Here is a 17,805-nt window from a genome sequence, read left to right as displayed (position 1 = left end):
GTCATTATGCTATGTGAAATAAGTCAGAGAGAGAAAGACAAATACCATGTGATCTCATAATCTCACACATATGTGAAATGTAAACAAACAAAACAAAAGAACAAAAACAGAAACAACAAACTCTTAGAACAAAGAATGGATTGGTGTTTGCCAGAGGAGGGGCAGGGAGGCAAGAATAAAATGGGTGAAAGGGATCAAAAAGTAAGAACTTCCAGTTATAAAAATAATAAGTCATGGTGATGTAGTATACAGCATGGTGACCGTAGTTAATAATACTGCATTGTATATTCGAAAGTTGCTAAGAGAGTAGATCTTGAAAGTTCTTATCACAAGAAAAAAAATTGTAACTATGTATAGTAATGGATCTTAATTAGACTTATTGTGGTGATCATTTTGCAATATATACAAATATCAAATCATTATGTTGTACACATAAAACTAATGTTATATTTCAATTACATATCAATAAAAATAAATAAATAAAAATTTTAAAAATTTAAGTAATAAAGTGCCTATCTTGAAATAATATTACACACTTGGTAAATGTGGAAAAAATATATGCTAATTACATACTTACAATTCATTCATTCAAAAGGAGTTTTACTAACCATTAAATTCAAATTACTATGCCAGGCTATTAGGGGTAGAGGACATTAAAATTACTAAAATCGCATTACTATTCTTAAGGACCTGACAATATAAAAAGGGAAAAAGCATAATAGTAACTGTTCCGTAAAGCAGTGTAAAATAAATGCTATATTTCATACTTGCCTTGCACCTCCCCCTGAGAAGAACCAAAACAGATGAGGAGAAAACCAAAATAGTCCGAAGTTTTGTGGTGGAATTTTAGTTATTAGAAGGAAGTGCTTGAGAGAAGCATAGTAAACGGTGTCCAAGGGAAGAAGATAAAGGATGGAAGAGAAGCTAGAGTTGCACAATAATTTTATGAGAGAGGACTGCAGGTCAAAGAGACTTCTGCCAAAGATAATGACTGTAGATGTCAGAGACTGAATGATAGATACACTTAATAGGATGGCAGATGTTCTTGAGGAAAATATTAACTTAGAAAGTGAACTAATTATGAATCAGCCAGTCTTTATATTCCAAATGAAATCTCAATATGTTGTTTCAGGTCTTGTTAAAATTCTAATAAAATGTGAATGTTTGTTGTTGGCTGATGAGCCTTGCTGGGAAAAAAAGTGTGTCAATAACTGTGAATGGTCTGAAATTTACCCTACTTGCAAGTTAACAAGTTAGCCTGCTACAGTTTCGTGGATTCTGGCAGAAAACATAAGACTTGGGCCAGAGACAAAAAACATTATGGTTCACAGTAACAGCAGTAGCAAAAGTGTCAGTATTTTCTTTAGCTGATTCCTCAAGCCTTAATTCCTGCAGGAAGATCAGGTTTTTCTTAATTGAGTGCTTGGATCAAAGATGATAACTACCAATGAAGATATTGGCATTAAATCCAATTATGTGTATTATGAAAATTTTCCACAGATCATTTTGATTTATATTTTTACTAAAACCACTTAATAAAGGGTGAATTTGAAAAAAAGTTCAGTAAGCTTAAATCATACTGGAAATTTATCAATTACTGGTCAAATCTTAATTTTAAGTAAACTTTGTATATGTCCAGCACCATGCCAGAAGTAGAAGGGACAAAAGAAATCTTAGATGAAATCTGTTTTCTAAAAATTTACATTCTAACTGAGAATGCAACAAAAATTAAGCACTTACAATACAGATTAAAAGTCGGTATGTAAATAGAAAATTTTCAAAATAATAGTTCTTATAATAATACACCGGATTATGCTTATTAGTTAGGAATTGTTTATCATATGTGCAAAAGAACCTTTTCAAGATTTCAACATTTATATATGGCACTCTGCATGTAATGAGAGGCAGTGTATATAGTCATTACAAGTATGCGTGCTGGGGCCAGCTCCGCGGTTGAAATCCAGCTGTTTGTCTTAGAACAAGTATTTTACCCTTGCTAGACCTCCAAATCCTCATCTGTAAAGTAAGCATAATAACTGAACAGACTCCATGGATTGTTATAAAGATTAAAAAGTTAATATATGTAAAATTCTTATAAAAGTATCTGTGACATAGTAACTACTATATTTTAACTTTCACTGTTATTTTTAGGTACCAAATAGTTGTCCTCTATCAAGGCACACATATGTAATTGTTTATTTACCTGACTCTATTTCTTACAAGATGGTAAATATTATGAGATTGGGTACCATACTGGATTTATCATACCTGCAATTCCTGCACAATGTCACATCTATTATAGCCATTTTATACTTACTTTTAAAAGGGTGGGCAGGAGACAGGGGGGTAAGAGAGGGAAAGAAGGAAGGGAAGAAAGCAAGAGAATTGCAAAAACAGTGAATGAAAACAGCCCCTCACATTTTCAGATATATATGCATTTAATTAAAATATAGTTGCAACATTTCATTGAGGAGTAAGTAAGGGGCAGGAATAGAGATGGCTAACTGATAAAGGAGAGATTTACAGGGGATTAGGAAGGTTATGGATGGGAGGGTATTCTGTGCAAAGAAAATAGCAGAAACATAGATATGCAGATGTTAAAAGGCATAGAATCTGTAAGGAAAAATGAGTTTTCTGTGGCCTCAGTATTTCATTCGTGGGGAAAATTGAACAAAACAAAGCTGTAGTGGTAAATCAGATCCAGACTTAGTAAGACATGGTATGTCATTACTTTTTTTATATTGAACAAGATGAACTCAAGCATTTTTTTTTCTGTTTTTGATTTGTTTTTTGTTTTTATTAATTTATGTATATATTTTATATTTTAGGTATTTTTACAGTTTGTTTTTTTTCAAAGAAAGATAAAAGGCTTTGCTTTAATTTTGCTAGCTGTGGGTAATTTTGTATGGTGGTTATTTATGTAGAAATAAGTATGTGCGACATGTTTTATCACTCTGCTATTGGAAATCTGAGCCAGTCCTCAGGCTGCAAGACCCTCTGAATAATTAAGACATAGGGCTGGGATCCAGTAAATCACAGTGCTAGCCCGTGGGTTGGAAAGGGCCTCGGATTTTCAGCCCCACTCCCCCAACTGCTGAATCGCCTCTACGACATTGCCACCAAGTGGTCACAGGACCCCTGCGGGAGAAGCTGGCCTGGATTTACTCCACAAATAAAACTATAGAGCTAAAATTTAAATATAATTAATAAAAAGTGGTGTGTTTAAGTTAAAACATGTATAATACTGATCTTTAATGTCTCCAATTCTTAAAGAAGACTCATCTCTTTTTCAAATAGAGTTTGAGGTTTAGATTTGAAACAGCTACTTTTTAACTTTAAAAGTATTCATTGTTAAATATTTCTTTCCATATACAGTATTTTTGACAGAAGTCAGGGAAAGAAGAAGCCGGGAATTAAGAAACATGAATATAAGTACAGCAAGAGCAAGCAAGAAAGAAGGAAAAGAAATGGACAACACACTAAAAACAGCACAGTGTGCTTCTGCTATATGCTTTTGCATTTTATTTTTATTTAAAGGGATTTGCACAACTTTATTATAAAAGATTTATTAGTGTCACAAATAATGTTAGTTAAGCTAGTGTTTTTATCAACCCAAGCAATGAACACTTAGATGTTTAAAACACTTGGCTAGACATAGGCAGAATTTGAAATGAGTTGAAAGGAATGATCACAAATAATGAGGTATGTGCTGCTCGTTCCTAAATATACACAGAATTCTGGCTTCTTATGCCAACTTAGTGTTCAGGAAGTAATTCTATTAAGCTGATGCTACAAATCCTTAATGGTCACATAAAGCAACTACAATAACAAAAACAAAACTAAATAAAATACTGATCCAACTCTGAACCAAACAAAACTTTCTGTGGTGAAGGGAACACAAATTATTTACCCTATGAGAATAGCAGGCAACAGTATTCATTCCTTATCTCAATAAAGACAGAATTGTTTATGGATAAAAATAATATCCCTTCTGGAGTTTGCAGCTCTAGGTGTCTCTTTTCTAAATTAGTTTCACTATCACAGGGGAAACTACCAAACGACAGGTATCATAGACGTGGCAACAAGATATGTCATGTCCGGATACCACTGCCAAAATTTTTCTCCTTCACACACCCCAGCATTATTTTTATTCATTTATACCTTTTTATACCCCGCTTTGTTTCAGGGTCACACAAACATGCACACGCGCACACACACGTACACATGCACCACTACCCGCCCCCCCAAAAATTCAGCGTGTAGTTGAGTGACTTAGAATGAAGAGAAAATAAGGGAGGGAAAATTATAAAACCAGGTCCAATAAGCCATACCAGGTGGCCCAGTGAAGTTGCTAAAAGCAAGAAATGACCATTAGATGAACCTAAAAGTAGGCTCTAAAACCTTTCTTCTCAGACTCATTGGACCATAATTATTGTCATTTCAAAACTGCTCATTGCACTGAGTGTGTCTCCACTCTCTATGGCTGCCATCCAATGTCATTAGAGTCTTTTTCTGCAGTTTGTCAGAACGATTGGATGTTACTCTTTGGTACCCCTGCTGATGAGGAAAGTCAGTATAGTTTTTAGGACTGGGTGTGGAAGAGTGCCCTGAAATGACTGACTCATTTTTTCCCTTTGAGCCTGTGTAAAGAATATATCTCCTGTCACAGGTTTCCCTCCTAGAACCTACTCTTTACGTGTCTGAAGTTAGTGGGCTCAGCACCCCAAGTTTTTACAACTGAGCCCAAAAGCAAGCATTCCTTTTTCCTTTGGTGAGGGGTTAGATCTTTGTTTTTAAATTTCAGTAAGGATTCATTCCTTACAAAGCAAGTTGGGTGGTTTGTTTGTTTTTTCTTTTTGGGGGAGGAAGAGGACAGATGATAACCAAATAGAACCAAAGCCTCTATATTTTGAGAAATAAATCCCTATTATGCAATTTTCAACTCATTTGGTTAAACGGAAAGATATTTTAAATGTATTCTGTAACCAAATACAACTGAAGGCTTGATAAAATTTACCGAGAACCAAAAATGCCATCTCCTTCATGTAACTTGAATCAAAGTATTACTTCCAAATATAGTCTCTACAAACACCTATTACTCTTTGTCAAATAGTAGAAGTCAACTATACAACATTTATAACCACATAGCACTTACATTATATCACTCACTGTTCTAGGAGTTTACACATAATAATATAGTTACCCTTTCAAAAACCTTATGAGATAGGAATGCAAGACAAATAAAGAAACTGAGGCAGAGAAAGATTAAGTAACTTGTCTAGAGTCACACAGCTGGCTGGTGGCAGAGCCAGGATTCACATACACTGTGGTCTGGTTCCCAAGCCCATCATCTCACTTACTAGGCTATTCATACCTTGAGAGGTGTAAAGTTTCTATGCTGACTTATCTTCTAGTATTAGGTTTTTACTTTTATCATCATTTATTTTGATGCCAGAACCAGTCACTGTAACTTGATTTGGATAGTACTTAGATAATCTGAGATTATTTAGGTAGACTCAAAAAACAATACATCAAAATTAATCCCGGGCGTGATATGTCTCTTTTATAGAATTACGGAAGCCATTTTAATGTTCTGCGGCTTGGTCTTTTCATTTATAAATTTGGGATTTTGATATAATTTGTTTCCCAATTACAAAAAGAAACTGAACATGATACGATTATACAAACCAAGATAGTTAAACTCCCTGTTTAACTATCAGTGTCTATGATAGTTTAACTATTAAAATCAGTGTCACATAAAGTAGTACTCAAATTGGTAGGACATCTCCCTAAGGATACTACTTTATTTTTTCTCAACTGATAAAGTACATAGACCGTGGGTATAGGATTCCCTCGGATGTTGCAAAAATGTGATTATGAGACCACTGCTTAGACCTACTCCATCAAAATCTCTGGAAGTTTGGAATCAGAATATGCATTTTATTAAGCTCCCATGTGATTTCTATATACTAGAATTCGATAATCATTACTCTTGAACAAGCCTTGGTTCTCCAACCTGCTGACACATTCAATTCGCCTGGGAGCTTTGAAGAAGTTTAACAGAATGAATCAGAATCTTGGATGGGCATGGGGCCTGAGCATCTGATATTGTTAAAGTTTGCCAGCTGCCTCGTGTTATCTGTGCACTTAAGCCTGAGGACCTCTACCTGTCTTCAAGTTCATAGAAAACCATGGAAAGGGAAGTACACCCTTTCTGATTTCAATAATCCAGGAATGATTATTATATCACTAATTATTTAAATGATCATCTTTGCCAGGCTATTCTTTTCAACCTATGAAAATATTAAAGTTAAATGCATGTTCCATCCTTACTGTCACAAGAATAAGTGCCCTGGAAGCTACTGTATTGATTTCCTTTTTACCATTACAATGGGAATGTCCACGGTCCAAATAGATCCTGTAATGGTTGGCTTGATTACATCACTTTTGGGGTTGTTTATAATTGTGTTTGTGGGGTTTCTTGCTCTGAAAGTATATGAATATACTAGGGAATGAAATGCTTTTATACACCCTAATCTTCAAGCCACAGTTATGCTCTTGAGACTTAAATACTATTCATGAGTGATGTTATACAGCCCGTTAAATCTCCTCACTCTTTCCATATGGAAATGCTTTGCTTGAAACTGTTCCCTAAGGACAGAGGAAAAAAAGAGGAAATTATTTTTAAAATATGTTGGGATTTTTACAGGGACATGCTATATACTGTATACTCAAGTGACAATTCTGAATGGACCATGATGACCCAAGATTTTAATTCTGTGATTTAGTCTGACATTAACATCTTAACTTCCCAATTCAACAAATTCAAGTTCAACAGCGTAATGAAGCTGGATGCCACACTTAATGCTGCTTTTAGAATGTACTTTGGGGAAATTGATTTAGGCCCTTTTTATCCTTGGGAAATACGCTTTTATGCTCTTAACTTTGAAAATGAAAACAATGTGTAATAAGATGAACAAAGAAATGCACAACAAATATGTGTGGGACTTAAGAGCCAGTTGGCTAGAGACATGTTCCTGAATCACTCTGGTTAGCAAAAGCAATAGATCTTTGGAGAGAAAAGTTAACGATCAATAAAGAAAAGTAAATATGGCATTGCATAAAGAAATATTACTGCAGTTCCTGATACTGATCTCAGCTTAAAAGCTTTAAGAAACATGTCACACTTCAAGATAATCCAGGGAAAGAAGTTGTGTTGCCTTGCACACAGCTGAGGACAAATCAAATTTTCTTAGCCAACAGAGACACCCATGGATTTGAAAAGGCTTGCAGATGGTCTTCACAAATGATACCTTGGAGATAATGACATCAACTTTACAGGCCAGGTAAAAATCCAGTGGCTGGCTGGGGTTTTGACAGCATGTGTTCCATTTAATGACAATAAAAATAACTATATATTGTATCTCAAATTGTATTTACTATTCTGCAGGAAAACTGCAATAGAGTAAACAGAGGCAAAACAGATTCATGTACAGTTAGGCAGTGGTATGTTTCCAAACACTTTGATGTCCCTTCTTCTCCATTTCAGTTACATCGTGTTGCTCTATGCCACCAGGTACCTGGTACCTGCCTACCTAGGACTAATAAATTAGTGATTTTTGTGATGACCAGGTATCTTATGTAACTACCTCATTCCCAACCAGCAGAATCTTTCTACAGTGACCAAATTAGACTCATACTCCAATAAGACTACATGTGACACACCAAGTCACGTCAATTTGGACATTATATTTTAAAACTATACAACTTAAAAAGCACTGGTGCATGATGAAATAAGGAGCTTACTCTAGAAAATAAATCAATGTACCACTGTCTTCATCAAGAAAATCTTTCAAAAAAAGAGTGTCAGCCGAGTCTAACAGTGTGCTTTGTAATGAAATGGCTTTACATCTTGGTGCAATTCCTTATCTTGTTGCAGACCAGTAGCAAATAATTCACAGACTTGGCAGCCATTTTAGGACTAAATTTGGGGTAGCACTGCTTAAAATATTTATTTACATCTATAATGTCTGAGTTGAATAGTAGCCGCCTAAAAGTTACACCCTCTCCTAACTCACAGAACCTGTGAATATGACCCGAGTTGGAAAAAGGATCTTTGCAGACGTAATTAAGTTAAATATCTTGAGAGGAGATCATGCTGGATTATCTAGGTGGGCCCTAAATTCAATGTCAACTGTCCTTACAAGAGACACAAGAGGAGAAAACAGAGAGAAATTGGAGAAGACCACGTGAAGACAGAGGCAGATATTGGAATTATGCAGCCACAAACCAAGGAACACCTGGAGCCACCAGAAGCCGGAAGAAGCATGGAAGGATTCTCCCCTAGAGCCCTTGGAGGGAGTGTGGCCCCCAGAACTGTGAGAATAAATTTCTGTTGTTTTAGGCCACCCAGTTCGTGGTGATTTTTTTACAGTAGCCCTAGGAAGTTTACACAATGCTGTAGTTTTCTGTTAATTTCTAAAAACATCATCACATACCCTCTTTAGGAATATATTTTGGGGAATATAACTATTATATATATATATACACACAAATATGTACAAACACATACATACTAATATATAAATGTATGTATTTGTCAAGGACAGTGATTCAATAAGAAATTAAATGGTTGCAATTTGTAGTTTACATAGTTCTTACAATTAGTCAAGCAAGGGACTCTCTAACTTAGCTCAAGTACATTTAAGTCTGCTGAACACTAAGAATGAAATGATCCATTTGTCACAAATATCTCTACCATTTTTTTGTTTGTGGAAGAGACTTTTTCTGTTCCACAGAAATATCATGCCATGAAATGTAATAATAAAAATTGGACAAGGAATTTATGGTATGATTTCTGTACACACATAAAAATATACCTAAATATATAGAAATACAAATATATACACTGTTATCACTAGAATCATAAATTGAGAAGATATTAATATGTGAGTTCATGATTTAAGTGTAAGAAAATTCCCTCAGTATTCTATTTCCAAGTGCAAATTAATTTGGAAAATGACTGTGAGAATGCCCTATAATTAGCCCAAATATTTTATTTTTTGTTCTCTTCTTTCAAAAGGGAAGGAATAGTTTGAATCTCGTCACAGTGAACCACAGTGTACAGGCTCTGGATTTCTAATCCATCAAGAATAAAACCCTTTCAAGGATCTCTCACCAATATCACTTTTCCCTTTCTCAAAGTATTTATCCTACAGTTCACTATGTACAGTTGCACCTGCATGGTATATTCGCATTCACTGCTGGAACTGGCAAAAAGTGACTTGCAGTTACCATGTTTCTGTTAAAATTAGCTAGGCTCTTTCTGTCTGTGAAACATCTGCTTTGAGTGATACTGTAGCAGCTGTGATGATCTAATAGTAAGCTAAGCACTTCAGTATTCAGTTGTACAAAAGGGGCTTTGAGGAGAATGATAAATGGCCTAAATTAGATGACGATTTTTAAGTACCTAATTTTAACCTAGCCCATAATGAACGCTTTTTTCTCAAGCTTCTTTGCACCTGTCGCTCTTGGAAAGCAAGTAAAACGCGCCTGCTTGTTGTTTGGTTCAAGTTGCCTTCTCAACAGATTGTTAAGCAATGCCTGAAATGGTGGAACGAACACACATTGTGCCTTTTAAGTCCTTTCTCTTCATTTTGGTTTTCTCTAATTTCCTCTGGTCTTAAAAGGCAGAACTTCCTCCAGAGATGCACATGTACTGTAAAAATAATATTATATAAACCTACATATCATCCTTAAGAAATTCTTTCATATTTTTAACATATTTCATTTTTAGACTAATCAATATTTTTTCACTAAAAGCTTTTCCATACAGAAAGAACACTATTTTGACTTAATTTTATATTTACATGTCTACAGTGTTAGGTAAATATGTGCACTAGATAATATATGATTATTAAGAAGGTACATATTCATCCCTTTAAAATTATAAAGGTAATTGGGTTCTAGTTGCCAAAAGCAATCCCTTCTATCTCACCCATTCCCACCCTTTTTCATACATACATTGAAAACAGAATAATGAAGTTATTCTTACCATCTTGAAAACAATGTAATATTAATATCCAGTTTACAAAATACTTCCACAACAACAAAGTATCTCTTTTGTTTCTGACAATAGGGTCATTGAGGTAAGCTTCCTCTGTGATAAATAAATGATATAAGATTCAGATAGTTTAATTGCACATACAGATGAAGTCTAAACAGATGTCCAAGCTTGCTTTAATTAAATTTTTGTTTCATTACATACTCTTTTCCACTATATAAAATTGATATAAGAAAGGGAGTCCTTTAAGCATACTTTGAACCATTGGTCAAAATGCTGTGCCTTCTATGTGTGAAAAGGCATAAAATGCACCAACCTTTTATTATTTTCTTTATTAAATTACTTTTCCAAAATTATCAAAGTAATATTTGCACACAAGAACTGGTAAAGTAACACAACAGTGTGTGAAGAAAGCTAATATATGCTCTCCCTAAGCCTTTTCCATTTAAATCCTTGTCTCCAATAAATAATCACTATTGTCTTTGCCCTACTCTAAAAATATGCAAACATCTACACACATGTAGAGAATTTTATTGTTAATGTGTCTCTTTAGGAAAACATATTACTCCTATAGACATTACTTTTCAAATTTTCTCTCTTAATACGTCATTGGCATATCTCGGGTGAATAAAGAATTTACCTAAGACATGCTCTCAATTTAGGCCACAGCTGGCATTTATAACAACCTATGGTGAAGGACACCCTCTGGCTACTGACCCCTTGACCGCTTCCTTCTGAAGGTATTTTTGTGCTTCATCCTGTGTTATTAACCCAAGTCAAAACACCTAGAGATCCTTGGTAGGATATGCCAGGGACAACGACTTCTACATATAACTTTACTTTTTCCTATCTTCTTGCTTTTCATGGTTACCCATTCAAAAGCATATTCTCCTCCTTTACCTCACCTTCTGGCATTTAGAGGACATCCTGTCTTAGAGAATGTCTCAGTCCTGGGTACATGTCTACCCATTGATGGACATTCACATCGTTTCCAGATTTTTGCAAAAATAATTACTACTAGAAACATTACATTTAACATTATATCATGAAAAATATGGGTATACATACTCATTCTTTAAATTTTATAGGATAGTTTCCTAGGAGTGAGATTGTAAAATTTACAACTGTTTACAAGTATACCCTTTCGATTTAGTCCTACCAAATAAGCGTTATTGTTTTTTACAATTTTTGCCAGTCTTACAGAAAATTTTTATCTCATTTTTACTTTGATTTGTATTAGTCTGACGTCTATAATTTACTATTTAGATTTGCTATTCTGTGATTTTTCTACTCATATCATTTCTCCATTTTCTTCGCTCTTGTATTTTGGTAATTTGTCAGTTCAGAATTAAAGATATTAATCCTCTCTGCTTCAAAAATATATCTATGTGGCTGGCTCGTTTATCTGTTGACCCTATTTATGACATTAATTTTTTTTCTATAGTTAAATAATTCTATCTGTCTTTTTCTGGCTTCTAAGTTTATGGTCTTGTTTTAGAATTTTCTCCTGCCATATTTTTAGTCTCTTAGATCTGTTGAAATATTTTAATAACTTTAATGTATACATAGCTTATTACTAGATGCAGTATAATAGAGCCTGGTTTTATTTTCTCCTAGGAGACAGTTTCTTAATATTCTTAATGAGTTTGTTAAAATCTGCAATGTAGTTGTTAAGAGGGTCAATCCACCATGGGCCCGGAGCATCCTTGTGTATTCTTGCTGAGTATACCAAGAATGAAAGACCCTCACTGCTCTGTATCCATACAATTTCTCAGGGTTCCATTTGCAGCAAAACCCTAGAGGGATAAAGCCTTCTCTCAGAAACAACAAGTTTACTTGTCCCTCATTATAAAAGTGGTAGATTCCCCAAACTCAGATCTTTCTGTTCTGTAATAGAACCCATTGTAAGGACAGGCATGCACCCAAACCATCTACTTCACCTGCATAAGACGTGAAAGGTAAAGGGAAATGATGCAAACATGCTCATGTTGTTGCTGTGACATCAATAATGAATCCTTTTTCTCTCATCTGAAAGTCTAAGGACTTTTGTCAGTATCCATTAAACAGTAAAAGGCTAACTTAGCTTGTAATTAGAGTAAAATCCCATATCCAACAGCAAAGATTTAGATAAATGTATACACACATACACAACCATACATATACAAACATACAAGCTCAGTGAGTATATTTTCATGATCTTACATTTTTGGTTATTTCTATCACTTGATCTAATTTTGAGAGTATATATAAAATGTATGTTTATAACTGTGCTTAATTAAATTCTCCTTGGATTTTGCTTTATACATTTGATTCCTGGATTATTTCATTCACAATGGTCTATGACTCCAGCGTCACTTTTGTGAATGCATGTTTCAATATGAAATAACAATGCATATTTTTTTACTCAATAACTTTGATGTCAATTTTCTTTTTGTCATTAATCCATCGCTTTATATTCCTTTTTGTTTCCATTTTTCTATTATGATTTTCCCATTCCTTAATTTTGAAATTATTGTTTTCACTCTGATTTAGGTGTGTCTCATAACAATTATCTCACTGTCTTTTTTTAAAATCAAAACTGATAATCTCTACTTATAGCCCCCATTATAGTGAAAAAATTATTTATTAGTTTTATTTTTAATTAATACTATCCTAATCTACTTACTGCTTTTACCAATGTCTATTGTTATTTTAGTTTTTCTTTCCTTTTATGTTATGGCTTGATTAAATTTATTTTTTTACATAGATCATTTCATTTATTTTTCAAAGCAATACTCCAAAATGGACACCATTATCCACACTTTATGGAAGAAAAAACAAAGGCTCCAAACGATGGAATGACTTACTCAAGATCACAAAGCTAAGATGTGGTAGATATAGGATTTAAATCCAGGATTGTAATCTCCAAAGATAATTCTCTTTCCATTATACACTTGTCCCTCTTGCCAATAAAAACTAATAAAAATATTTTAAAGATTTTCCAATGCCATTTGAAATTTGCTGCCAAATATGAAACTTTTATCACTGAGAGGATATATTGTGCTTTTGATGACAGGGCACCTCCTTCTATAGCTTCCTTCACATTGGAGAGGGAAAGCCAGCAACAGCATTCCCAGGATCTCCTTCCTCAGCTGGTTCTGAGTTAGAGCAGCCAGTGTGGAGTCTTTGGTGTGAAAGCTGTAAGGTGGAAGATGGGGAGAAGCCATTATTCTCTGGGGGCAGCTACAAGCAGACACATGTATGTCCATAGCAGTTTCCAGGCTGAGGAAGGCAGCTGAGAGAGTGGCAACAGTCCCTGGAGACTACCTGCTTCAGTAGTAAAGGCTGAGATGCTGGCAGTATACTTCTAGAGTCCTTAAGAGGTCTGGAAGCTTCTCGGGATATCTGGAGAACCACTGGTTTTGAAACTACATTATCATTATTTTTTTCCCTTTTGACCCCTTCACTCATTTCTCTCACCCCACAACGCCCACCTCTGGCAACCATTAATCTATTTTCTGTATCTATGAGCTTGGTTTTTTGTTTTTTACTGTTTCATGGGATTTTTTTTTAGATTCCACACATAAGAGAGATCATACAGTATTGGTGTTTCTCCGTCTGACTCATTTCACTTAGCATAGTGTCCTCCAGGTCTACCCATGTTGTCACAAATGGCAAGATTTCATTATTTTTTGTGGATGAAGAATATTCCATTGTATACATATACCACAATTTCTTTATCCATTCATCCACTGATGGACACTAAGGTTGTTTCCATGGCTTGGCTATTGTAAATCATGCTGCAATAAACACGGGGGTGCAGATATCTTTTCAAGTTAGTGTTTTCATTTTCTTTGGATAAATACCCAAAAGTAGAAATGGTGGATCATATGGTAGTTCTATATTTAATTTTTTGAGGAGCCTCCATACTGTTTTCCATAGTGGCCACACCAATTTACATTCTCACTAATAGTGCACTAGGAGTTACTTTTCTCCACATCCTTGCCAACACTTGTTATTTCTTGTCTTTCTGATAATAGCCATTCTAATAGGTGTGAGGTGATACTGAAACTGAGCAGGACTCTGTGGGGCCTTCCCAAGCTCAGACACCCCTTGGCTCCCCTCACCCTTATTTGTAGAAAAACTTCAGCTTCCTAGGCCTTCCCTAACTTTCAAAGAGCAAATTTAATCAGAAAAGTGAGAAAATGCAGAAACAAAGGAAAGCAGTCAAGCAAGACAAAATAATAATAGTTTAGCCATAAAACAAAGTCAAGGACCTTTAGTTCCTCCTCAAGGGCTCTAGATAATATCTCAAACCACATCCTTGAGTTGTTTTGCAGATACTAAAACCCCCACCAGGTGGAAGAAGTTAACTGCATGTTGACCACCAGCACCTAGACCCCAAGCTGGTTGGAATCAGAAGGTAGATGATTGAGATTCCTCAAACATCACCCTGTTATCTCTCCATCAACCAACTAGAGAACTGTGCACTAGCTAATCACCCACGCTGTGACCCTCTCCCTCACACTGTCTTTAAAAACCCTTCCTTGAAAGCCATTAAGAGTTTGGGTCATTTCCGCATGAGCTGCCTTGCTTGGCACCCTGTGGTAAACGCTGTACTTTCCTTTACCACAACCCAGTGTCAGTAGATTGGCTTTCTGCAAACCAGGTGAGTGCACCCAAGTTTGGTTTGGCAATAATATCTCACTGTGATGTTGATTTGCATTTTCCTGATGATTAACCACATTAAGCATCTTTTCATGTCCCTGTTGGCCATCTGCATACCTTCTTTGGAAAAATGTTTGTTCAGATCTTCTGTCCATTTTTAATCAGATTGCTTATTATTAAATTTATTTTTATTGCTTTTTTTCCTTGTTAATTTGGAAATTTCTGCTATGATTTTTATTTCTGCAAATGGTTATGCAGTAGTCTGCTCAGGCTGCCATAACAAAATATCATAGACGGAGTGGCTTAAACAACAAAAAATTTATTGTCTCACAGTTCTGAATGCTGGAAATCCCAGATCAAGATGCTAGCCAATCTGGTTCCTGGTGAGAGTTCTCTTCCTGGCTTGTAGATGGCTAACTTCTTGCTGTGTCCTCACACAATGAAGAGAGAGAAAGCAAGATTTCTGGTGTTTCTTCTTATAAGGGCTTTGATTGCATCATGAGGACCCCACCTTCGTGACCTCATCTAACCTTAATTACCTCCCAAAGCCCCATCTCCAAATACTCTCACACTGGGGATTAGGTCTTCAACATATGAATTTGGGGACACACACACATTCAGCCCACAGCAACTTACTTTTCCATTTCTTGTAATCATGTCTAAATTTTTCTAATAACTATATGGAAATAAAATTAAAAACCATCTCAATTAAAATGCTTTATTTATCCACTTCTTTCCAAACCCACTAGTAACAAACTTTTAAATATTTTCCACTATCTCCATCTTCCCTGCTCAAATATTCCATCTTACGACTTTTGCTGAGGTAATTCTTAATTCTAAGCTCTTATGATTTACATTTACAGTGTGCATCTTCTGTCTCAAAATCTTTACCCTTAAAATAATAAAATCTTAGTCACACTGTCATTCATTTAAACTTAACTACACATAAAAGAGTCAATGCTTATTACTGACTATTAGATTTACATTTGTTTAGAATATCCTTCTGTTTTCCATAGATGAGGTGGTGTTTTCTATTAATTTGTGTTTATCTTCCCTTTGCACTGTTCTATAAGTGATTTTCGAATAAAGAAGTCAATATGGTTGGGTTTTTTTTAACATCTTTATTGGAGTATAATTGCTTTACAATGTTGTGTTTGTTTCTACTGTATAACAAAGTGAATCAGCTATACACTATACGTATACATATATCCCCATATACCCTCCCTCTTGCATCTCCCTCCCACCCTCCCTATCCCACCACTCTAGGTGGTCATAAAGCACGGAGCTGATCTCCCTGTGTTATGCAGCTGCTTCCCACTCGTTATCTATTTTACATTTGGTAGTGTATATATGTCAATACCACTCTCTCACTTCGTCCCAGCTTACCCTTCCCCCTCCCCATGTCCTCAAGTGCAAAGAAGTCAATATGTTTAATGGTGAATCTGGAACCAGATTCTGCAGCTTCCTGTCTGAGACACTTTGGAGTGTACCTCAGTTTCTTCATGTGTAAACTGAGGATAATAAAATAATCTATCTCAAAAGACGGATATATATTACATAAAACACATAAAATGATTCTTAGCATACTGAGCACAATATAAGTGTTAGTTTAACTTAACTGGGTATAGATTGTTGATGATAAACATTTTCTAGCAGTAATATGCATATATTATTCCATCACCATATAGTTTTCAGAGTCACAGAAGAGAAATTTGATGATAAACTGATTCTTTTTTGCATTGTATTGTTTAAAACATTCTATTTATACTTAGAATTTAAGAATAACCATGGATTTTTTTTTTTCATAAATCTTGCCTTGGCTTTGGAAAATATTTAAAACTTCAGACCTATGTCTCCAATTGAGAAAAGCTGTCTTCTGTTATTTTTTTAATTATATGAAACAAATAAAAATTTGTTTTTAAATTTCCAAATATATTTGGTATAAATTTTAACCATCTTTTTATAATTGATTTGTAGTTTCATTGCGTATTGATCAGAAAAAAACAACCTATATTACATTGATTGTTTGAAACATTAAAGTTTCCCTGTGGATTAGTATGGGATCAATGTTTATGAAAAGTTTATGTATATATAGCTTATATTCCTGTGGAGAGGGCAAGTTTCTATATATTTATCAGATTAAACTTGTCAAAATTGTGCTATTTTATGTTACTGAGTATTCTTTTTTAATTTTTTGCTTAATCAATTTGTGAAGAAGTATATTAAATCTCCCAAGACTACATTGGATTTGGCTAGGTTTTCCCTGTAATTTTTTTCCTGTTTTTCTGTATATTTAACAAATAAATGATTTTTAGTCATCAATATTACATTATGGGTTATTTAATATTTTTTCCATCATATAGTACCTCCTTTTAGCCTAAATAATTTTCACTTGAAATTCTATCAAATATTGATGTTGCAGTACTAACTTTATTTTTTAGCAGTCTTCCATGCCAATGGAAATCAAAAGAAAACTGGAGTAGCAATACTCATCAGATAAAATAGACCTTAAAATAAAGAATGTTACAAGAGACAAGGAAGGACACTACATAATGATCAAGGGATCAATCCAAGAAGAAGATATAACAATTATAAATATATATGCACCCCAAATAGGAGCACCTCAATACATAAGGCAACCGCTAACAGCTATAAAAGAGGAAATTGACAGTAACACAATAATAGTGGGGGACTTTAACACCTCACTTACACCAATGGACAGATCATCCAAAATGAAAATAAATAAGGAAACAGAAGCTTTAAATGACACAATAGACCAGATAGATTTAATTGAAATTTATAGGACATTCCATCCCCAAATAGCAGATTACACTTTCTTCTCAAGTGTGCACAGAACATTCTTCAGGATACATCATATCTTGGGTCACGAGAGGACTCAAAGCAATAAAATTAGAAATGAAAAAGGAGAAGTTACAAAAGACAACGTAGAAATACAAACCATCCTAAAAGACTACTACAAGCAACTCTATGCCAAAAAAATGGACAACCTGGAAGAAATGGACAAATTCTTAGAAAGCTATAACCTTCCAAGACTGATCCAGGAAGAAATAGAAAATATGAGCAGACCAAGCACT

The sequence above is a fragment of the Physeter macrocephalus genome, chromosome 1 (genome assembly GCF_002837175.3).
Source record: "Physeter macrocephalus isolate SW-GA chromosome 1, ASM283717v5, whole genome shotgun sequence".
Taxonomy (NCBI): Eukaryota; Metazoa; Chordata; class Mammalia; order Artiodactyla; family Physeteridae; genus Physeter; species Physeter macrocephalus.
The sequence above is the reverse complement of the archived record's forward strand: the minus strand, read 5'-3'. Positions refer to the sequence as shown.